At 45.2% G+C, this 25,560-nt stretch overlaps 1 non-coding gene across 1 annotated transcript; it reads right to left on the reverse strand.

Moving 5' to 3' along the window:
* Nucleotides 1-2,610: 2,610 nt before the first annotated feature.
* trnay-gua (transfer RNA tyrosine (anticodon GUA)) lies at nt 2,611-2,696 on the reverse strand. The gene is given in 2 exon segments: nt 2,611-2,646; nt 2,660-2,696. It is a non-coding gene; the product is annotated as a tRNA-Tyr (tRNA).
* Between the last annotated feature and the right edge of the window lie 22,864 nt (nt 2,697-25,560).

Raw genomic sequence — 25,560 nt, forward strand, 5'->3', positions numbered from 1 at the left:
TCCGTGGTCTCCTCTACAGCCAAGGCGGCGACACACAGGTTCGAGTACTGACACCTTGTATTCCGTCAGGGTAGCCTCCAATATCCTGGCATGAACATCGATTTCTCTAACGTCTGGTCATTGCCCACACTCACCCCCACAACTTCTTCAACATACCGCATTCATGGTTCCCTTTCACAACTCCTTACCTGATTATCTCCACAACTTATATATAAATAACAATACCTCATTTCCTGAAATAATGGAAAGGCTGAACTGCTGGGAACAACAACGTTTTCAGGAAGTTCGATTTATTCATGCGCTTGCCGAGCAGGTTTGAATTTATTTTCGGAATGGGAAAACTATTTGACCCTTTCAACTGAGCGGTATAGACTTCTGAAACATTTCAAAACAAAAGTAGCGGGGGAGATCAAAAGTACTTTCACCTGCTCTCTGAATCTGGTCTGGGTCACTCCGTAGATAAATGTATTCGTGCAGCTGCTGAAATTCTGAATCACAGAACCCCAAAACTGTGCCTGAAAAAGCCGAATAGACATTTCCAGGTCTGTTTAGAGGCATCGCATGAGAATGAAGACCAGAGTGGTTGTCGCTCAACATAGAAGGAAACTCGCCGACAGGCTGAAGAGCAGAATGATGGATTGTCTCCGACTCTCCATCTCCGGATCTCACTGTTTCCCGCAATTTCCCCGTCCCTTCAGCCCCCTGCGGACTCTGCTCGCCGCCAATATCTGTCTGACGGTCAGAGCATTGAGGGTCAAAATGAGGAAGAAAGGATGTAGAGGATTCAACAGACGGTCCACCCAATAAAACACCTCAAATGATTCTCTGAAAGGAAGTGCGGGCCTATTGGTGCAGACCCAGTTCCCATTTTCCAAAAACGCTACTCCATTCGTATACATGAAATAAAATGGGATGTTTTTTAAACATAAACCGACAGATATTGCACCAAGCACCAATCCTGCAATACTGGGGATGCAGTATTTCGTTTTAAATTTAACGGAGCAAATGGCCACAAAGCGATCGAAAGTGAAAGCGTCAGTAAACCACACGGAACAGTCAACGGCCACGTGACACAGGACGTAGTGGACAAGGCAGAACGGAGCGTTGTCCAGGATTCCGGAATGAAATCCGTATGCTCGACCCATCTGGTAGAACAGGACTTCGATAATCACCACCATTAGATCCGCCGCAGCCATCGCCACCAGGTAACGTGTGACGCATTTGGAGAGACCGCAGTTTCCTCGGCTGAGAATGATGATCGCCACAAGGTTAACTGCAGTGAGACAAAAAAGACCAAAATAAAAATAATACAAATGTGTGTGTTTTTTTTTTTTTGCAGAAATACAGCCGTCAATTGTTCTCTTTAAATAAAATCCATCGTTCAGCTCTGCTGGACGTTATCAGTAGAAGTAAAAAGATACTATGTTTATTTGAGCACATGACCGCAGCATAAAGCGTTTTACAGTAGCGCATGCTCACATTAATCGCTTCACGTTCACGAATGCAGCAGCGATGAGCAGAGTCCAAGAATGATAGATCACAGAAACGGGTCCTTCGGCCCAATGTCTCCATGCCGACCGACGTGGCCACCTGATACAGTTGTTCGTGGTTGGGTCACATTCGTCAAATTGTCCATCTGCATTTTAAATATTGTTAATGACTGTACGCCCATTTCCTTTCTCAGGCTGTTCAATACACAGAGCAACTCCTATGTGAGTAAACGTCTCTCGAAATCCAGCTATATTTCTGCTCTCAATAAAATGCCACTCGGCCGAACCTCTTCCTGCAACTCAACCCCGAGAGTCCCTGCAGCATCTTTGTGAATACTGTCTGCACACTTTTCAGCAGAATTCTGCCTTTCCTATAACAGAGCGGCCAAGACTGTTCACAGAACTCCAAGCGCGGTATCTCCAAGGAGAGAGGAAGTGTAATTGAAGTGCGCATCTACGCTTCTTTCCGAAAATCTGAGTTACTATTCCATTGCAAGGTCAGATTCTGAAACCAAGATCTTGCACCGCAGCAACCTTCCCTCTGTTTTATTTTACTGCTTCGGGGACAAACCATTGCTCTGGGCAGAAAATTGTTACCCGGTCTTAAAAGTTCTCGGCACTTGGAATGTTTTTTAAATCTGTAATATGCAAGTCAAACGATGACAAAACATAACACACAACACACGTAAAGACTGTCAGACAGTCACAATTGACAGGGAGGATGCGACAGTGAAATGATCTGACGGGACGGCGATGGTGGTTTCTTAACAGTGAGCGACCGACTTCCATTCTGTCTTCATTGTGACCATTTGTGACAGTGTTGTAACTTGAAACCATGACAATGCACGTACGCTGAAGCTAAAATGCTTCAATGTAAATGTGGTACGTTTAATGTTTAGCACATCTATGGATTATATTCATTAATACCGTTAAATTCAGAGTATTTCATTATTATATTACCAAAGATGTCGAAACATTTTAGCATAATTTCAAAATGATGTTAACATGGTAAAAAGAAATTCCAGCTGCTTGTCCACAAATGCCATGTTCGCGGGGGAATTTCAATCATGGCGAGGCTGTGGTATGGAATTGATGACGGGCGCAGTAAAAGAAGTCCTGATCCTTCGAGCCGGAATCGAACCAGCGACCTAAGGATGACTCCATTTTCTCTACAGTCCTCCGCTCTACCAACTGAGCTATCGAAGGAAAAGCGACACCAAGTTTCTCCACGTTGGCTCCTACCGACAATCATTCTGCAGATTTCAGCCTGGCATCTGTCGATCGATGGCAAAAGCCTGCCTATGGCAAATAACTCGTCCTTCCAGCACTGGGGGCCACAGGCCACGGGATGACGCCGATCACCGCGCTTCTGACAATTCTAGGGACACTACGATTCCAACACAGCTCTTTGATCGTCCTCGCCCGTTCAAATCAAAGGTTACTCAGCTTTCTCTTTTCACCCAGTAACCAGGGCAATGTCCTTCTAACCACTCACCTGATTTATGCCGGAATCGTCGCCTGCAGCTCATGCATTACTGAAACTCCAGCTGCCAGCCGGCTTTTCCTCCTATCTGCTTTCAACACAGCAAAACTACGACATTTTCTTCCGGTCCTTTGACTGAGACACTTTCCGCTCGCTCAGCGCCAACCGCATCTTTTGTGCATTCCAAGTTCAGGAATTTGATGCGAGGAATCCTCTGAATACAAAATGTTAATGGAGAATGCGAGCATCGATCTCGCTACCTCGCACATGCAAAGCGAGCGCTCTACCATTTGAGCTAATTCCCCAGCACGTCGTGCTAACGACCTATAATATCCTTCGTTGGATAAACATCATCGCATGCCTGCCACTGTTCACCGATGCACAATCAGCAGCTCACAGACAGGCACACACACTCACTCACTCACTCATCAGTAGCTGAGAGCGGCATGAGGTTTCTGCTTCCGTATCAGTAATGGAAAGGTACTTACCCGGGATACCGACAATTCTAATGACTGTGTGGCAAATAGCCCTTTCTGGAAACATTGTTAATCCAAGGCTGTTCTGTTTGGTATGTTGTCAATTTCTAAATTTCATAAAAGTTGTAAATAGCCAGTAAATAAAGTCAAACAGTTATAACAAAGCCCAGAGAGCAAACTTCTTTTGACCTTTCTGGGTAAAACTCTTCAGGGATCACACGTTGCTGAGAGTCCACCGCGTCTGGATGTTTCCGTCCTCAATGTAGCTGAAGCACAGAATGAGGTACTTTTATAGAAAAATCGGTCACCAATAATGAAAACAACCTGTACAGTGACTGGTGCTGATTACCGCTTGTTAGCAAAAATATCTCTGCTGTAACCAACCGTAATGGCAACGGGGAAATAACACGGCTGATTTCATTGAACTGAACGCAACACCTGTCATGAAGCCTCAAGAGACGGCCGATGCTGGGATCGCAACACCAGCTGCGATGTTGTCAAACTACTCCGTGTAATGACAGGACATTCTCTGCGCATCGCTGGTGACGACAGTAGTCTGTAATCCTGTGGGTGAGTCCACCTCATCAGCGCTGATTCCACTCTCACATTGCGAGTGGAGTCTCTGTCTCGATACTTCCCCGTGATGACGCACCTTTCATGTGATTCACTGTCACTTTGCTTGCGGGGATTTATTTATTACTGGACATTAACATGAATGATTTCTGTCGCAAACCCTCATTGTTTACACTGTTACCGGAGTCTGTCGCAAACACAGATCTCGGCAAATATGCGGCGCGAAATGCAAACCAATGACCCCAGCATTACATACATTGTCCGCTGCTGTACCAGACAGAGAAAAACAGAAAATATTGTATCAACACCGGTTTTAATGCAAATAAGTAGCAGGAACGATATTAAATATGTTAGCGAGTTACTAGATGAACTCCAGGCACGGCCAACTAATGTCCCCGAAGCACCCGACGACAGCAGACTCTTGAGTCCGTCCGAAAGCTTCGAGCTTCCGACCAGCCCCTCCGATACAGCCTCCCGAGCGCCATCCTCTGCCGAGCGCCTTCGACCTCGTCCCGGCCGCCGAAACAAGCAAAGCCGAGGTCTCGGAGGCCTTCTCCTCCGGAGATTCCGCACGGCACAGAGGCAGCGGCAGCGAAGCGGACATTTCAGAAGTTTCTCCAGAAGTTCCTCCGCGCTCTCACGTCTGTCTCCATCAAATAAGGATTGTGCATGGATCCCTACTTCACAAGTAACAGATCTCCATGTCCAGTGAGGCCTTGCGCGCTGCGTCGCGCCAACATTTTCTTCTCCTCCTCATGGATTGGTCATGCAGTGCTCATGAAGTGTGTGAAGTTAGTATAACTAAAGAGAAGGTGTTTTGGAACCTGAAAGATCTGGAAGTCACCAGGACCAGATAGTCCGCAAACTATTGCTCTGAATGAGGTAGCTGAAGAGATCTTGGGGGCATTAGTAAATATCTGTCAAAGGAGTCAGTAGATTCTAGAATGGTTCTGAAAGACCGGAAAATTGCAAATGTCATTACAGTCTTCAAGAAGGGGCAACACAACCTATAGGCCAGTTAGTCTGGCAGTGAATGGGAAGGTATTGGTTTCCATTAGTAATGATGATGTCTCACCGTACATGCAGGCATATGATAAAATAGACCGTATTCAGGATGGTTTTATCAAGGGAAAACCTTGCTTGACAAATATAATGGCGGAGCAGACTCGATTGTATAACAGTGTCGACATTGTTTACATTTACATTTACAGCATTTTTTTATTATATTGTAATTGGTCCCCTATTGTGACTATTGTCTTGTCTCTTAATTATTGTACTGTCTGTATAAATTATGTTGTCCCGTGTAGGTCTGAACTCTAATGTAGTTTTCTGTTGTTTCATGTAGCACGATGGTCCTGGAGGAGCCTTGTTTCGTTTTTACTGTGGACTGTACCAGCAGTTATGGTTGAAATGACAATAAAACCGACTTACGTGACGTGACGTGACTGTGGATGAAAAATCATTAGACGAGAGAGGTTGATAGATTCCTGATTGGTCAGGGCATGAAGGGATACAGGGAGAAGGCAGGAGATTGGCGCTGAGAGGAAAATTGCTTCGACTATACAGAAATGGCGGGACAGACTCAACGTGCCAAATGCCTAATTCGGCTCCTGTACCTTATGAAATAAAATGTTGGCAGAACTCAACAGGTCAAACAGTTTCTATGGAAATGATTAAACTTCCGATTTCTCCTCGTGACGCCAGTTTTCCACAAGCTTCTCCGTTTTCTCACCGTCACCGGGAAGCAACAGCTTTGTAGGCTACGGGACCAACGGGAATTACACTGAGGTGCGGGATTCATTATCGGAAAGCGTCGGCAGTGACAAGAATGGAAATGTGACAGAAAATAAAGGGCAGCTTGAGCTTAATAAATGGTAGGAGGTGGACGTCGGGGACCGTGGGTGCGAAGGGTCTGTTCACCAGTTGTATCTCTGACGGGCACCAATTTAGATTTTAATCTCCCCCGATTCCACATTCTGCGACGACCGCCAGTTCCAAAGTGTGCTTATTAATTAATTGAGTAATTGATATGAGCGGATATTCCACTGCGTTGATGAACTGCTCTCTTTCTTCGACTGTTACCCCGTAAATAAACGTGTTTGTGCAGCAACTTAATACCATCAGCATGATTGCAGAGTGTTGAAGTATGTATTCCGCATCGTTGTAATTATTTGGATCCAATCCGGCGATGATGTAATAAAGGAATTCGGCAACATTCACCGACCACAGGATGATGAAGCTTCCGGAGATGGTGAGAAGTAAGATCACAGACCTCCTCCTGCTCTCCATCTCCGGGTCACTGCGGTTCTGCGCCTTGTTCTGTCCCCTCAGCCCCTTACGGACGCGATTGGTCACTAAAATGTGTCTGACTGTCAGAGCGTTGAGCAGTAGTATTAACACGGACGGGAGTAATGACGCTAGAACGATAGAAAGCCTGTCATATCCCACCCACCCGGGATCCGTATAGTAGCCCGACTTTGTAATACAGTCCCAGGGTATATTGTCAATCACTTTCACTGGGTGATATATAAAGAGGAAGGGCACATTTTTAAAATAGAGCAGAACGCCGGTTGTTGTCAGAACCACAGCTGCAGTTTTCCCGGTGCAATACTTTGCTTTCAGCTTCTGGCAACAGATGGCGACAAACCGATCAAATGTAAAGCTGACGGTGAACCAGACCGAACAGTCAGTGGCTGCCTCTCCTACGGCAGAGATCACACTGCACACGGGGGTAATGTCCAGTAATTTCCCGGGAAAGAAATAGTAACTGATCCGCAACAGTATGACCTCAAAGATAATAGTAAGTCCGCTGTCACCATGGCCACCAGGTAGCGCGTGGTGCAGGTAGAGAGGCCGCACTTTCCCCGGGACAGGATCGCAATTGCCACTAAATCCACTGGGGGAACGACAAAAGAATGTGTGAATTGCTGTCTCGATGCTAAGCTTGAAATTAAAAAAGAGTCAAACTTTGTAGACAACTTAATTCTAGAGGATTAAAAGGTGTAAAGCGGGAGTCGCAGATGTAACACACGCGTAGTGTACACTCGATATTGGAACCGGAGCAGGGTTCGTGAGTGAGGCATTGTCAACTGATCATCGAAAGCGATTTGGAGAAATCAACATAAATCTTACACCATCAGTATTTCGACTAATGTAGGTCGGCAACCGTCTCAGCGATCGTCACTGCCGCGTTCCTATCACCGAAGGTCTGGAATCTCCCCATAGTGTGAAAAGCCACTTCCTCCGCTTCAGTCTATTTACAAAGATCAGAGAAAAATTGTTTTTGCCGTTCGCGTGTCTTCGTTGCCATCTCAACTCTCGTTTACAATTCGTGTTCAGGGTCCTCGCTTGGTTCCCCCATTTTAAATTCTGCAAATGCGCTTGGCCGCGCTTTGTTAAGGTATCCGTTCAGTTTAAATTTTCGCTTATTAAGATTTTGCCTGACCCGCCGAATGTTTCGGGTATTCTCGACTTTAGTGCTTAAACCATTCGATTTCCAAAGGGAGAACAATGTAGGTCCTTCAAACATTTGTATCTTCTGGAATTGCTTCAAGCCACTGTTATATTATACTAAATGTGTCGATGTTTAATGTTCCAGAGCGGAGTATGGCATGAAACTTACCCGGTCTGAACTCCGTTGTGCACTTCTGGGTTTACTCTTAACCCCCTGTTCACTTAAGGCATGAAAGCAAACCCTGGTACACGAATCTGCACACAGATCTTTATTTCAATTTTCAAAACTCTCGATGGTTAGGATACTAACTCACAAGTGTTTTCTGCCGCTCTCGCCTGAATCTCATTGGCGAATCCCTTCCAGCGTCGCCTGTAAACCCTGCAGCAATTTCTTGAATTTAAAATATGTTACCGTTGATATGGAATAACAACACGCAGCCCGAAAAGGTGCGGAGCGCGCTGCCGTATTGGAGCTTACTCTGTAAGCAGCTTTGCATTGAAAAGTCAAAACTGCCTGTCACGATTTTACAAAATGAATCCATCACCCCGATCTTCACTGCACATCTGTTTTAATTGCCAGTTTAGTTTCAGCCCAGGCATCTGTTTAAAATGCAACGGAGCTTGTGACCGAGCGTAGAGTTTTGTCACAATGTCTGCACCGCACTCACTGATACACCGACATCACGAACCTGTCGGTAACAGAAAGAGTCCAAAGACCGCGCACACAGAACTGCAAAAGTCTGTTCGCATGTGTTCTTACCGGGAATACCAATAACGGCAATGATCAGGTAATATATCTTTCTCACGCTGTAAAATGTTTCACCCATGCTGTGTGAGATTCAGTCTGTCTTCCAGCTGCCCGCGATCTCGCTGAAGAAACTGAGCGGATGAATCTCCACGGTCATTCATTTATACTCGCTCCAGCACACTGAATATTCAATATTACACAAGACTGACGCGTCTTCCAACAGCCGGGGTAAAAATAAACATGATGTAATTAAAGTAAAATCCCAGTTGTGATCAGATATGGATAGCTTGACACGACATTACAAAGTCTCAAAGGCGACTAAGTAACGATTTGAATGTTGTTGCGAAACTCATTGTTATTGTAATTGATCTTGTCCGATCTTAAGCTCCATGGACTTCTTCATCATAGACCAATGATATATTGTTATTGGGCAGCTCTGTTTCACGTTGGGACCTGTCTCGGTTATAGATCTTCCAATAGAAATGTTTAAAAATGGAATATAATGTTTGTAAGGTAACATAGTGAAGAGTCTAAAACTTATATAGCATTCAGACTTACGAAGATATTGAACGCATTAAAACCGTTAATTAAATTAATTGCAACCTGCACAAAATGTTGGAAGACCTCAGCGGGTCAGCATCTGGATAGGAATAAAGTTAGTATCTCTGGCCGCGTCCCTTCTTCAGAAGAACTAACGGTTCGTCGATCACCTGAGCACCAGCCACAAAATAGAACGCAATATCCCAGTGGCTACCTTCTTCAATTCCTTCTGTTATTCCCGATCCAATATGTCGGTACATTACTCCTTTTCTGCAGAGGCCATTCTCAGACTGGACGAGTAACGATAAGAGCAGAATAAGGCCATTTTGCCCTTCAAGACTGCTCCGCCATTCAGTCATGGCGGAATCTTTTTACCCCTCCTCAACCCACTCCCCGCCGTTCTCCCCTTAACCTTTGATGCCGGTTTCAATCAGGAAACTATCAATCTCTGCCTTAAGTATACCCAACAACCTGGCCTCCACAGTTGCGTGTGGCAATAAGTTCTGCAGACTCACCACCCACTTCCTAAATAAATGTCTCCGCAACTGTTGTAAATGTTCTATCCTGAGAACATAGAATAGTACAGCACATTACTGGCCCTTCGGCCCACAATGTTGGGCCGAACCTCTAACCCTGTCTCCCCCAACCTTAAATTCCTCCATATACCCGTCTAGTGGTCTCTTAAATTTCTCTAGTGTATCTGCCTCCACCACTGATTCAGGCAGTGCATTCAACGCACCAACCACTCCCTGAGTAAAAAACCTTCCTCGACTATCCTCCTTGAACTTCCCACTACTTACCTTAAAGCCATGTCCTCTTGTACTGAGCAGTGGTGTCCTGGGTAAGAGGTGTCGGCTGTCCACTCTATCTATTCCTATTAATAACTTGTACAACTCTATCATGTCTCCTCCCATCCTCCTTCTCTCCAAAGAGTAAAGCCCTAGCTCCCTTAATCTCTGATCATAACCCATGCTGCCTAAACAAGTCAGCATCCTGGTAAATCTCCTCTGTACCCCTCCCAATGCTTCCACATCCTTCCTGTAGTGAGGTGACCAGAACTGGACACAGTACTCCAAGTGTGACCGAACTAGTGTTTTATAGAGCTGCATCATTACATCGAATCTCTTAAACTCTCTCCCTCGACTTATGAAAGGTAACACCCCATAAGCTTTCTTAACTACCCTACCTACCTGTGAGACAACTTTCAGGGATCTGTGAACATGTACCCCCAAATCCCTCTGCTCCTCCACACTACCAAGTATCCTGCCATTTACTTTCTACTCTGCCTTGGAGTTTGTACTTCCAAAGTGTACCACCTCACACTTCTCCGGGTTGAACTCCATCTGCCACTTCTCATCCCACTTCTGCATCCTATCAATGCCTCTCTGCAATCTTCGACAATCCTCTACACGATCTACAACCCCACCAATCTTTGTGTCGACTGCATACTTGCTAATCCAACCTTCTACCCCCACATCCAGGTTATTAATAAAAATCAGGAAAAGTCGAGATCCCAGAACAGTTCCTTGTGGGGCACAACCCTACAATCTGAATGTATTCCCTCCACCACGACCCTCCGCGTTCTGCAGGCAAGCCAATTCTGAATCCACCTGGCCAAACCTCCCTGAATCCTATGCCTTCTGACTTACTGAATAAGCCTACCGTGTGGAACATTGTCAAGTGCCTTACTAAAATACATATAGGTCACATCAACTGCAATACCCTCATCTATATGCCTAGTCACCTCCTCAAAGAACTCTATCAGGCTTGTTAGACACGATCTGCACTTCACAAAGCCATGCTGATTGTTTCTAATCAGACCATGATTCTCTAAATACCCATAAATCCTATCTCTAAGAATCTTTTCCAACAGCTTTCCCATCACGGATGTAATGCTCAATGGTCTATAATTACCCGGACTATCCCTACTACTTTTTTTGAACAAGGGGACAACATTCGCCTACCTCCAACCCTCCGGTACCATTCCTATGGACAACGAGGACAGAAAGATCCTAGAAAATGGCTCAGCAATCTCTTCCCTCGCCTCGTGTAGCAGCCTGGGGAATATTCCGTCAGGGCCCGGGGACGTATCCGTCCTAACGTATTTTAACAACTCCAACACCTCCTTTCCCTTAATATTAACATGCTCCAGAACATCAGACACACTCATATCGTCCTCACCGTCATCAGGATCCCTCTCATTGGTGAATACCGAAGAGAAATATTCATTGAGGACGTCGCTCTCTTCCACAGACTCCAGGCACATCTTCCCACTTTTATCTCTAATCGGTCCTACCTTCATTCCCGTCATCCTTTTGTTCTTGACATAATTGAAGAATGCCTTGGGTTTTTTTCTTTACCCTACTCGCCAAGGTCTCATCCCCCTTCTTCCTCTTCTCAGCCCCTTCTTAAGCTCTTTTCTTGCTACCCTATATTCTTCAATACACCCATCTGATCTTTGCTTCCTAAACCTAGAAACTTCTACCTGACTAGATTTTCCACCTCACGTGTCACCCGTGGTTCCTTCACCCTACCATTCTTTATCTTCTCAACGGGGCAAATTTATCCTTAACATCCTGCAAGAGATCCTTAAACATCGGCCACATGCCCATTATACATTTCCCTGCAAAAACATCATCCCAATTCACACCCGGAAGTTCTAGCCTTATAGCCTCATAATTTGCCCTTCCCTATTTAAAAGTTTCCCTGTCCTCCCTGATACTATCCTTTTCCATGAAGATGCTAAAGGCCAGGGAGCGGTGATCACTGTCCCCTAGATGCTCACCCACTGAGAGATATGTGACCTGACCCGGTTCGTTATCTAATACTAGATCTAGTATGGCATTCCCCCTAGTCGGCCTGTCAACATACTGTGACAGGAATCCATCCTGGACACACTTAACAAACTTTGCCCCATCTAAACCTTTGGAACTAATCAAGTGTCAATCAATATTAGGGAAGTTAAAGTCACCCATGATGACAACCTTGTTATTTTTGCACGTTTCGAAAATCTGCCTCCCAGTCTGCTCCTCGGTATCTCTGTTGCTACCAGGGGACCCATAGAATACTCCCAGTAGAGTATCTGCTCCCTTCCTGTTTCTGACGTCCACCCATATGGACTCAAAAGAGGATCCTGCTATATTACACACTCTTTCTGTAGCTGTGATAGTATCCCAGACCAGTATTGCCACACCTCCTCCGCTTTCTACCCCTTTCTATCCCTTTTAAAGCACTGAAATCCAGGAATATTGAGAATCCATTCCTGCCCTGGCGCGAGCCAAGTCACAGTAATAGCCACTGCATCATAATTCCATGTATGTATCCAAGCTCTCAGTTCATCACCTTTGTTCCTGATACTTCTTGCATTGAAGTACACACACCTTAGCCCTTCGACCTTGCTACCTTTACACCATTTATTCTGCTTCTCTTTCCTCAAAGCTTCTCTATATGTTAGATCTGGCTTTACTCCATGCACTTCTTTCACTTCTCTATCGCTCCGGGTCCCATCGCCCTTGCCAATTAGTTCAAACTCTCCCTAACCGTGTTAGCAAACCTACCTGCAAGGATATTGCTCCCCCTCGAGTTCAGGTGCAACTCATCCAATCTGTACAGATCTCACCTTCCCCAGAACGGATCCCAATGGTCCAAAAATCTAAAAACCTGCCCCCTGCTCCAACTCCTCAGCCACGCATTCAACTGCCATCTCCTCCAATTCTTACCATCACTATCACGTAGCACTGGCAGCAATCCTGAGAACGACATCCTTGAGGTCCTGTTCTTCAGCCTTCTGCCTAGTTCCCGAAACTCACACTTCAGGACCTCATCCTTCTTCCTGCCTATGTCGTTAGTACCAACATGTATCACGACTTCTGGTCGCTTTCCCTCTCGTACCAGGATGTCATGCACCCGGTCAGAGACATCCAGGACCCCGGCACCCGGAAGGCAACAAACCATGTGGGTGTCGTTCTCACGTCCACAAAATCTCCTGTGCGCTTCCCAACTATAGAGTCTCCAATGTCGACAGGTCTCCTCTTCTCCGTCCCATTCTTCTGCACCACAGGGTCAGACTCAGGGACAGAGGCCCTGCCTCCGTGGCTCACACCTGGTTGGTCGCCCTCACCAACAGTATCCAGGACGGTAAACTTATTATTCAGGGGAATGGCTACAGGAGTGCTCTGCATTACCTGTCTACTCATATTCGCTTTCCCCCCTCTGACTGTCACCCAACGACACACTTCCGGCAGCCTAGCTGCGACCACTTCCCTGTAGCTCTCATCTATGACTGCCTCATTCTCCCTTATGAGTCGAAGGTCATCCAGCTGCTGCTCCAGTTTCCTCACATAGTCTTCCAGATTGCCCAGCCGCATGCACTTCTGGCAGATGTGACCCTGCGGGAGACGGGAGTTCCCCCAAGACTGCCACATCTCACAGGAGAGGCACATCGCCGTCTCAGGGGGCATTGTAAAGACTAACTGGGAAAAAGATCGTCCTCCGCCTCTTCTCGTCGAAGTCTCTCGAGTTAAAGCCTCAAAGCTCCACTCCTTCACTGGCCCACTCACTGCTTCTCGGCAGCTTGAATCAGTCTGGGCAGTCACCCCCCCCCCCCCCCCACCCCCCGGTCTCTCTCATACACACGGCGATTTCCCGTCCAGCACTTACACTCACTGAATGTTTGTCTGTTTGTATTTTGCACCATTCTCTGTAAATCGAGATAGTTCTGTGTGACAATCCCAGAGATATTCACATTAAGCCGTCTGGAAACAGCAATAATTCCACTGCCAAAGTCACCGAGATCACATTCTTCCCCAATCTGATGTTTGCTCTGAACAACACCTGGACCTCTTGAGCATTTCTGCATGTTTTTATTAAAGTAACTGAGCTGGTGTCACGTGATTTGTTGATCAGCATTAACGAGCTGGTGTACAGGTGCACTTTGAAAAATTACCACTGAGTTTATTTCCGAATGAGACAACCCACTCACCCCCATCGCGACTGTTATCAAGAATGAGATCTGGATCTATTTATTCATTCCCCTGTTTCTCACAACTGGATGACGCAGACAAGATCGTGAAGTAAACATTGTTGTGATGACAAAGCTGGTTAATCTTAAGGGGACATAATATCCTGGAATCTATGAATACTAATAGCAAAGAACAAATACATTTGAACATGGCACAGTATCGCTCTTCCCTGTAACAGACGGGATATTGAGGCTGAAAAGAGCAGCGAAAACTATCGGCGACATACAGACATCATGGATTTGGCAATGTGTACCACACAAAAACTGAATTCACCTCGTCAGGGGAATTGTACTGTGAGGCGATCAGGCTCAAGTGCGTTACAATTCAAAATTAACTTTGATCACTGAAGACGTAGAAGATGTGCTGTAGATCTGTTGCTTCAGTAGAAAAATTGGAGTGGATCCAGGTCACTGTTCAGACAACAGCTGATATGCTTCAACACCAGCCCCCAAAACACTTCAACTGTGGATGTAAGTGCCACTGGGCGATAGCCATTGAGGAATTTAACCACAGTCCTCTTGGGTCCGGCATGGTTTGAGCTTCAGTTCGGAGATACAAGGAGTTAGTCACCGCTGGGTTTCAGGAGGACAGTAACTTGGTGACTGTCGGCAGAAGGAAGCGAAATGAGCAGCCAGTGCAGACAAGCCCCGTGGACGTGCCCCTCAGTAATAATGTATACCACTTTGAGTATACACCGAGTGAGAGGGACGACCTACCAGCTGGAAGCACAACCTCTGGGTCTCTGGCCCAGAAGAGAACAGAAGTGAAGAGGTCTACAGTGGGTAGAAACGATTCCATAGTCAGAGGAACAGAGACGAGGTTGTGGATGGATGTTGCATCCCAGGTGACAGGGTCAGGGATGTCTCCGATCGGGAACAAGGCATTCTCTAGGGAGAAGGCAACAGAAATGAAGAGGTCTACAGTTGGTAGAAAAGATTCCATAGTCAGAGGAACAGAGACGAGATTCTGGATCTATGTTCCCTCCCAGGTGACATGGTCAGGGATGTCTCCGATCGAGTACATGGCATTCTGTAGGGGGAAGGGAACAGAAGTGAAGAGGTCTAAGGTGGGTAGAAAAGATTCCATAGTCAGAGGAACAGAGACGAGATTCTGGATCTATGTTCCCTCCCAGGTGACAGGGTCAGGGATGTCTCCGATCGGGTCCATGGCTTTCTGTAAGGGGAAGGGAACAGAAGCGACGAGGTCTACAGTGGGTAGAAAAGATTCCATAGTCCGAGGAACAGGGACGAGATTCTGGATTTATGTTGCCTCCCAGGTGACAGGGTCAGGGATGTCTCAGATGGGGTCCATGGCATTCTATAGGGGGTGGGTGAGCAGTCAGATGCCTTTGTGCATATTGGCACCAATCTCATGGGTAGGATGAATGAAGGGGTTCCTGTGAAATAATATAGTCATCTAGGTAGAAAGTAGAGAAACAGGATCTACACGGTGGTAATCTCTGAATTGCCTGCTGTGCCACATGCCAGCGAGGACAAGAATGGAATGACTTGACAGTGGCTGCGGAACTGGTGCAGGAGGCAAAGGTTCAGATATATGGACGATTGGGATCTCGGCTGGACAAGGTATGACTGTACAGAAGGGATGAGTTACATCCGAATCCCAGGGGAACCAAGACGCTTACGGCCAGGTTTTCCAGAACAGCTCAGGAGGGCTCATTTTGCAGCGGGATGGCAACTGGAGTTATAATGCTGAGAATGGGGTAGTTGGTTCACAAACAGAGGCAGTGTGCAGTGATACTGCTAGAAAGGGGAGGCTGATGATAGGGCAAAATTGCAGTCAGTGGGATGAGTTGCAACGTAAAAGGCAGACAAAATAGAAAAGGAAGAGTACAAGACTGACAGTGTTACAGTTAAATGCGAGCAGTATACGGAATAAGGTAGGCGAACACAGCTAAGTTACAGATTGGCATGTATGAGATTGTGGGCGTCACTGAACCGTGGCTGAAAGAATATTTTAGCTGGAAGTTTAACATCCAATGTTACACACTGTATGGAAAGGACAGGCACGTCGGCAGAAAGGGTGGCGTGATTCTTGGTGGAAATGAAAACAAATCATCAGAAAGAGGTGACATAGGGTAGGAAGGTTTTGAATCATTGTGGATAGAGCGAGGAAACTGCAAGGGTATAAAGACCCTGATGGGGATTATATACATGTACGACACAGTAGTAATGAAATGGTCTGAAAATTACAACGGGAGATAGAAAATGTGTGTCAGAAGAGCAATATTACGACAGTCATGGGGTATTTTAACATGGTAAATTCGGGTTATTATGGCGATTTATTACCCCACTTGTCACGATAGTATTTCTAGAGTTTCCACCAGTTCAATATTTTCCAGAAAATTGCCTGGATGTGCGTGGATGCGTGTTGTTTTTTTACTCTGTGTATCTTTGTGAGCAAAGACGGTGTACATCTGGCAGTGATAATTAAAATAAAACATCCTGTAGTAAATCTCACAGGCAGTTGTTAAAAATTATTGACGTCTGCACTTAGCGGGCAATTCTAATCTACTTCCTGTACCTAAAAATACGGCCTCTGAGTGTATGCTCGGAGTTTACCGCGGCTGTACCCCGTCCAAATCCGATGTTCGGTGTTCAGTGACGCTCCTCTGCACCCTGGCTTTGGAGCACATGGCTATTTAAGTTACTGTCACCTTCCTGTCGGATTTAATCAGTCTGGTCAATCTCCTTGATCTCTCCCATTAACATGACGTTTTCACCCTCGGAACAGCTGCTCACTGGATTTTGTTTTGTATTGTTTTCACACCATTCGCTGTAAACGGCGCGAATTGTGCGTGAAAATCCAAGGAGATGATCAGTTTCCGTGATGCTTATGCTAACCTGTCTTGCACCAGCGATCATTCCACAGTCAAGGTCACTTAGACCACATTGATTCCAGATTCGGATGTTTCGCCTGAACAAGAACTGAACTCCTTGACCATAACTGCATGTTTTATCCTTTGAGTTCCAGCCACGCGATTAACAGATTTCCATTAATGTGTGGCTGTACAGTTGTACCTAATAACACGGACATTTAGTGCACTTACCATTTAGACGGGCCCTTACCTATCTTGAATTTGAATATGGGTGAGATTTGGTGCTGATTTTTGCGTTTTTCCTGTTTCCAACAACAGGTTATCGCTGACAAGGCAGTTTGGGGTAACCTGGAGAGAGAGACTGTCACTGTTCCTTCTGAGCTGCGCCGGTGTGCGGCTGCGCTGTAATTAAAATGCTCACGTCACGGAGCGTTTGTTGCAGCGCAGATGGGTTAAAATGCAGCTGGAAAAAAGTTCATGAAATCTGAAAGTTTTCCTTTGTTGCACTATCATTTATCATCTCCTTCCATTAATAGATAAAGACAAATGTATATTTTTTGTCAATCCATTCTATATATTCATAGCTGAGCATTGAAAAACACACACATCTAAGATGTCGCAAGTTTTTCAGTCCGTGTGAAAATTTCCGGCTTGGAGCAATGGTTGATGCACGCAGTGGGAAAATACTAATTAGTGGGAACATTGGAGACCGGGCCATGTTAGATTCAATGCATATTAATCACGATTGAATATGATACATTACTGTGCTTCATTATGATACTTTATTCTGGTATCTTATTTTATATTCGTAGCTAGCTTGCCTTCATATTCCAACTTTTCACTGCTTACTCCTTTTTTTAATTGCTTTCATTTAATTATTAAAAGGTCCCCGATTCACTAGATTCATTCAACTACTTTTGCTATCTAGAACAACATCTTAAATCAATATGTAGATAGTCCAACAAACGCAGGAGCTGTACTGAAACTGATGTTGGGTAATTATGCTAGCTAGATACCCGACCATTTGGTGGGTGAATGGTGAGGGCAGAACTCCTTACGTTTAAGAGAGCTACAGAGAAGGAAAGTGTAGACTTTGAGGGAGGGTAATGAAATGGATGAGGGTAAATTACTAATTCATAAGGCAGGAACTATGCAGAACTAATGAGAAACAACAGTTTCTGGCAAGTCCACATCTGACATGTGGAGGGTGTTTAAAGTCCATCTGCACGGAATATAGGACGGGTATATTCCAGTATGAAGAAATGACGAGATTGGCAGCGTCAGAGAAACTTAAATCTGGAGAGAAGTGATGAATTTAGTCAAGCAGGAAAAGGAAAAGTATGTAAAGCTCAGGAAGGTCAAATGAAACAGAGCCCTCGAGAATGTGTGTGAGGTCCTTAATGAGTAACTTACATCAGTATTTACCAAGGACAAGGACACGGAGGATAGGGAGATCAGTGCGGAGAGTACTAGCATGCTCGGGCATTTTGAAGTAAAGAAAGAGACAGTGTTGGGTCTCTTAAAGTGCATCAGGGCGTATAAGTCTCCAGGGCTTGACGGGATATACCCCAAGTTACATAGAAAGGCCAGTGAAGAAATTGCTGGGGCCTTGATCAATATCCTTCTGTCCTGCCTAACCACCAGCAGACTCCGAGAGAACTGGCGAGTACCTCATGTTGATCCATCATTCAAGGCATGATTCAGTAAATAATCCTGATGAGCATTGAAACTGCCGAGATACAGTCGGCTATGAACCAAGTGCTGATAAATGGGACCAGAGTAGACAGTGAGTGGATGGTCAGAACAGGTGTGGCCGGCCAAAGGCCTGTTTCCGTGCTGTGTGATCCACCACTCCGGACATGGTAAATTACCGATGGTGGCACCGCGAGGCATTGATTTCAAAACTCCACACCTCTCTCCAACCTGAAATAAACCGGACTGCACCCCTTTGTCACCACTGTGAGTATCGGTTTCTGTCAAGAGAACATGCAGATTGGACACGTCAGCTAAACAACTGGCAACCAATGAAGTTCCTATGTCTTCTTCTATTAATGTTGCAGTCTTACAGCAAAACTATCCCCATCACTGTGTTAGAATCAGTGATTAAATCCGACACCAAACACTGTGCTTTCAACCCTGCACATTGTAACTTGAACCATCTCAGTGAGGGTCTGATGGAGACACAACCCCTGCCCTAAGCACCTGTGATCACATCTCCCCTGTTTCTGACATTTCCAATTCCCTCAGAACGGTTTTCTGATTCAGTCTGAAGGTTATGGTACATTCAACCCGTTCTCAGACCTGACAAACCATGTCTTCCACAGCTGGTTCCACCTGTTCGTGTGTCCTCTTTCCTCCACCTTCAGGGAAGCTGCATTTCTATAAGGCCATAAGACCTGCAGCCAATCAGGCACCGATTTATCAATGCTGGAATCTTTCCTGTAACACCATGGTCTCCTCGTTTGTGAAACAGCCTCAAGTGTGGCACCTTGTCACAGGACTTTCGAAAATCCAAGTACCCAACATCAACGTATTCATCTCTCTCTAACCCGCCTTTTATTTCTTAAAATAGAAATAACCGAATATCCTGCTACTAATTCAATATGCCAGCAACAACCTCCGCCAAGTAAGAGGCCCCGTGAATTTAATGTTTCGAGTTCTTCCATCACTCACTGATGAAAAACGGTTAATATATGTGTAAATTAAATGCGATGTCCGGCAAATTTACCAGCGGGAAATAGTCTAAATTTCATACGATGGCGCGATGATCCTGCAGTTTGTTTCCAGTGAGTGAACAATAAACTGAATGAGAAGGGCATCCATATCTTGCTGTCGACTTTGACCGGTAGTTATCTCTGGGAGATGGTAATCTCGGCACAGCCGCTCCCCACTTGCCCATTGCCCTAAAGTTACAACTGCGGATAACTGTTAAAGATGGCTTTTAAATTGGACAAATTGAAATCAGTGCAGGTCCAGGCTACTGGGGCACAGTTAAATCTGGAGAAAGGGAATGTCTGCTGATCAAATGTGAACATCATTCCAAATGCATAATATTTCATCAGAGTGGAGAGTGCCCTTCCTTCTGCTGTCTCTGTGCAATAAACCCACAGCGAACTTTGCCCTGAGCTGTCGCTGGGGTTTATAACCTGACAATAAACTGGTCCCAAGGTGAACAATAACTCAAAGCGACAGCACCAACCGAACGGAACCAGGATGGGGTTATGATTCCTCTCTGGAGGTGGTAAAATTTTGCGCACTGAAGTATTAATTCTGGTTCGGACCACAAGTTAGAAAGACTCACTGAAGCAAGGTGAGTCTTTGTGTGGTTTAACACAAGCGTTGTGAAACAAGCTGTAGCGTTACATGATGAATGGGGTGAAGTTCAGGTTTATGAGCTTGTTATCAACTGAACATTGCTCAGGGTGTGTTCACTTACTTTTAGGGACATAAAATTCAGATACCCGGATTCACTGAAACCAGACCCAGGAGTCCTGCATCAGGTAGGAACATGGACTGTATTCGCGAATGTTGTGGTGTTTTAATAAGCCCACTTGTAACGCCAGTACTTATAATATTTCTACCATATCAATATTACCATTGAAATCGCGCGGCTTTGCGCATCTGTGTGCTCGATTATTCTGTACGCTACTTTGTTTTTTTTAGCGAAGACGAGGTAGATCTGGCAGAGATATTTATATTAACAAATAATGTGGTAATTATCACTGACCGTAGACAAAGATATCAAATTCTACACTCAGTGGGCGCTTTACTATGTACCTCGTGTACCTAATATTGTGGCCACTGAGTTCCCCGTCCGTTTCGATGCTGACCTCTGCTCTGTGTTCGCTGGAACTCGATAAAGACGGGGAGTTGATTGCATGCGCTGTTATTTAGATGCAGGTGAGGAGATTTTATACGCTGGTGGGTACATAAACGTATTAAGCTTTTGCTGGAGACATTGAACATCACGTGGATTCCGAGCAGGAAAGTGGAGAACATGTTTACTGCTGTAAGGGGAAACAGTTTTTTTTCCTGAGGTGTAACTAGTGTCTCTTTGCATTTCTCTTCCTCAAAGGGAAAGAGAAGCAGAGATTTTTTTTCAATGTGGTTAATTCCGCAGCGCACAGATCCTGGACAGGCAACGGAGTGAAGTGTTGCAGCCGGGCGCAGGGACGTGTCACTGAGATCACGGTCCAGCTGTGATCCTAGAGAATGTTAGAACAGGACTGAGGCGACGAATGTCCTGTTACTATTTCAATAGATCAGTAGCACATTCTGACAAATAAGAGACCCGGTGTATTTAACATTTGATGTTTTTCCTTCGATCTCAGATGAGGAACGGTAGATGCATTTGTAAAATAAGTACAATGCCTGCCAAATTGGCCAGAGGGATATGGTCATAATTTCATATGGTTCTACGTTGACATGGCAACGTGCTTCCAGTAAGTGAGCAATAAACTGAAGGGGAAGGGCGTTCTTATCTTACTGTTGACTTTGACCGGTTGTTGGCTCTGGGCGATGGTTATATCGGCACAGTTGCTCCACAATCGGCCCATTATCACATCGGGAACGTGATCCCAGTCCAACTGCGGACTTCTGTTAAAAATGGTTCTTTCTAAACAGGCTGACCTTCAAGTCTGCTCCAGTCAGCTGGGACACACTTAGGGAATACCAGTTTTCAAAATGAAAAAAATATAAATACTCCAAATCCATGATATTTTACAAGACTTCACAGCGCCTTTCCTTCTGTTCACACTGTGCAATAAACCCACAGCGATCTTTGTCCTGAGCTGCAGTTGGAGTTTATAATCCGACAATAAACTGGTCACAAGGAGAACAATAAATCAAAGGGACGACACCAACAGAACCGAACCAGGATGTGGGCTGTGCTCCCTCCCTGGAGCAGATCAAATTTTCGAGAGAAAGGTAATCACTGCATCGCGCCCTGAAGTCGTAATTTGGCTCGAACCACACGTTCAGAAGACTTGGAAACGAGTCTTTGCATCTTTCACAACAATCGTTGTGGAACACAGTGTGGCGTTAAATGCTGGATAGACAGAAGTTCTGGTTTATGAGCGTGTTATCAACTGAACATTGCTCAGGGTGTGCTCACTTATTGTTAGTGCCATAAAATTCAGATGCTCGGATTCACTGAAACCAGACTCAGGAGTCCAGCACCAGGTAAGAACAGGAACTGTACTGGGCTGTGTTATGGTGTTTCAATAAGCCCACTTGTCAAGACAGGTATTTCTAGTTTTTCTACCGTATCAATACAATCATTTTCTGTTCCGAGGATGCTGTAACAGGTCAAGATAGGTAAGGTTTCTTTTAGGTGAAACCGTTTTCGAAGGAAACGACAAGCAGAGTTTTTTTCCCCCAATCTGTTTAATTCCGCAGCGGATAGATTCTCTACAGGGAAGGGAGTGAAATGTTGAAGTCGGTCGCAGGGATATGCCACTGAGATCACGTTCCAGATGTGATTATGGGAAATAGCGGAACAGGATGAGGGGGTGAATGTCCTGTTACTTTTTCGACTCTCTATGTGGTGGCACTAGTCTATGTATTGAATTCTCTTCCTCAAAGGAAACGAGAAGCAGGGATTATTTTAAATGAGTTTAATTCCGCAGCGGAGAGATTCTTGACGGACAAGGAAGTGAATTATTCCAGACGGTCGCAGGGATGTGTCACTGGGATCTCAGTCCCGCTGTGATTATGGGAAATAGCGGAACAGGACTGAGGGGGTGAATGTCCTGTTACTAATTCAACATGCCAGCAACACACTCTGACAAATAAGAAACGTAGTGAAATTAATGTGTTGTGTTTTCCCCCCCACCGTTCTCTGACGAGGAACGGTACAAATGCGTGTAAAATAAATGCGATGCTGGTTGATGTATGTGTGAAGTAAATAGGTTTCCAGGCAAATTCGCCAGAGGGATATGATCAAAATTTCATTTGATTGCTACTCTGATGTGGTAGCCTGTTTCCAGTCAGTGGGCAATAAACTGAAGGAGAGGGCATTCATATCTTGCTGTTGACTTTGACAGGTTGTTATCTCTGGGAGATGGTTATCTCGGCACAATTGCTCTCCAGTCGGCCCATTACTGTAATGGGCCATCTGCGGACAACTGTTAAAAAATGGCCATTTATAAACAGGGTGACCTTGAAATCAGGTCCAGGCTAAGGTGGCACAGTAAATTCCGGAGAAAGGGAATGTCCGCTGATCAAAAGAGAACATTATTCCAAATGCATTATATTCCATCAGAGTTGAGAGCGCCCTTCTGTCTGCTGTCTCTGTGCAATAAACCCACATCGATCTTTGTCCTGAGCTGTCGCTGGAGTTTACAATCAGACAATAAACTTGGGCCAAGGTGAACAATAACTGACAGCGACGACACCAACCTAACGAAATCAGGATGCGGGTTATGATTCCTCTCTGGAGGTGGTAAAATTTCGCGCACTGAATTATTAATTCTGGTTCGGACCAGAAGTTAGAAAGACTGATTGAAGCAAGATGAGTTTAACACAAGCGTTGTGGAACAAGGTGTGGCGTTACACGGTTATATGGACTGAAGCTCGGGTTTATGAGCGTGTTATCAACCGAACATTGCTCAGGGTGTGTTCACTTACTGTTAGGGACATAAAATTCAGATGCTCGGATTCACTGGAAACAGAATCAGGAGTCCAGCACCAAGTAAGGACAGGGACAGTACTGGGCTGTGTTATGGTGATTCAATAAGCCCAATTGTCACGACAAGTATTTCCAGTTTTTCTACCGTATCAATACTATCATTTGCTGTTCCAGGGGAAGCTGAAACACGTGATCATACACGAGGCTGTTTTTATGAGATGGAACTGTTTTCAAAGGAAATGACAAGCAAGAGTTTTTTTTTTCCTCAATGTGTTTAATTCCGCAGTGCACAGAATCTGGACAGGCAAGGGAGTGAAGTGTTGCAGAACGATCGCAGGGCTGTGTCATTGAGATCACAGTCCAGCTGTGATCATAGAGAATGGCGGAACAGAATGAAGGGATGAATGTCCAATTCCACGCTCTATGTGGTGGAACTAGTCTGTGTTTGGAATTCTCTTCCTCAAAGTAAACGAGAAGCATGGATTATTTTCAGTGAGTTTAATTCCGCAGCGGAGAGATTCTTGACAGACAAGGGAGTGAGTTGGTCCAGGCGGTCGCAGGGATGTGTCACTGAGATCTCAGTCCAGCTGTGATCATAGAGAATGACAGAACAGGACTGAGGGGGCGAATGTCCAGTTATTAATTCAACATATCAGTAGAACACTCTGACAAATAAAAAACGCCGTGAAATTAATGATTTTGTTCCCATCGTTCTCTGACGAAGAACGGTGCAAATATTTGTAAAATAAATGCGGAGTTGTTTAATGTATGCTTGTAGTAAGTAGATTGCCAGTCAAATTCGGAAGCGGGATATGATCATAATTTCAAATGATTCCTACTCTGATGAAGCAACTTGTTTGCAGTAAGTGAACAATAAACTGAAGGAGAAGGGCGTCCATATCTTGCTGTCGACTCTGACCGGTTGTTATCCCTGGCAGATGCTTATCTCGGCACAGTTGCTTTCTAGTCGGCCCATTACTGCAATGGTCCAACTGCGGACAACTGTTAAAAATGGCCCTTTATAAACAGGGTGACCTTGAAGTCAGCTCCAGACAGAAGGTGAACAGTAAAATCTGGAGAAAGGGAATGGCTCCTGTTCAAAACAGAACATTATTCCAAATGCATAATATTCTATCAGAGTGGAGAGTGCCCTTCCTTCTGCTGTCTCTGTGCAATAAACCCACAGCGATATTTGCCCTGAGCTGTCGCTGGAGTTTATAATCTGACAGTAAACTGGTCCCAAGGTGAACAATAAATTAAAGCGACGGCACCAACCGAACCGAACCAGGATGCGGGTTGTGATTCCTCTCCAGAGCATATCAAATATTCCAGTGAAACCAGAATCGGGAGTCCAGCACCAGGTAAGGACAGGGTCATAGGGGAAATACTATTGTGTTTTATTTCGCCCAGTGGTCGCCCTAGTAGTGCTAATGTTTCTATCAGTTCATATTGTCCTTAGGATTGCGTGAATTAACGAATATTTGTGTTTTATTCTGTTTGTGTGTTTTTTGACAAATACTTTATATATCTGAGAGTGATATTTAGGATAAAAATTCCTGTAAGAAGTCTCATTGGCGTTTGATAAAAGTATGGAAGTCTACACTCAGTGGGCACGTTTTAATGTACCCCTGTACCAAATGATGTCACACTGAGTGAATGCTCGGGCTTCACTGCGGCTGCACCCCGTCCAAATCCAAGGTTCAGTGACGCTCTCCTGCACGTCGCTGTCGGAGCGCATGGTTATTTGAGTTCTTGCTGCCTTCCTGTCGGATTTAATCAGTCTGACCAATCTCACTGAGCTCTCTCATTAACGCGGCCTTTAGAACTGCCACTCAATGGATGTTCCTTTGGTTTGTTTCCAGTCCATTCTCTGTAAACCTGGAGATTTATACTTGAAAATCCAAATAGCTGATCAGTTTCCGTAACACTCAGGCCACCCTGTCTGGCACCAGCCATCACTCTACTATCAATAGACAATAAGAGCAGGAGTAGGCCGTCCGGCCCTTCGAGCCAGAACCGCCATTCACTGTGATCATGGCTGATCATCCACAATCAGTACGCCGTTCCTGCCTTCTCCCCATATCCTTTACCTCCGCTATCTTTAAGAGCTCTATCTAACTCTTTCTTAAAAGCATCCCGAGAACTGGCCTCCACTGCCTTCTGACGCAGAGCAATCCATAGATCAACAACTCTCTGGGTGAAAAAGTTTTTCCTCAACTCTGTTCTAAATGGCCTACCTCTTATTCTTAAACTGTGGCCTCTGACTCTGGACTCCCCCAACATCGGGAACATGTTTCCTGCCTCTAGCGTGT

This window comes from Hypanus sabinus, unplaced genomic scaffold (assembly GCF_030144855.1).
Source record: "Hypanus sabinus isolate sHypSab1 unplaced genomic scaffold, sHypSab1.hap1 scaffold_487, whole genome shotgun sequence".
Taxonomy (NCBI): domain Eukaryota; kingdom Metazoa; phylum Chordata; class Chondrichthyes; order Myliobatiformes; family Dasyatidae; genus Hypanus; species Hypanus sabinus.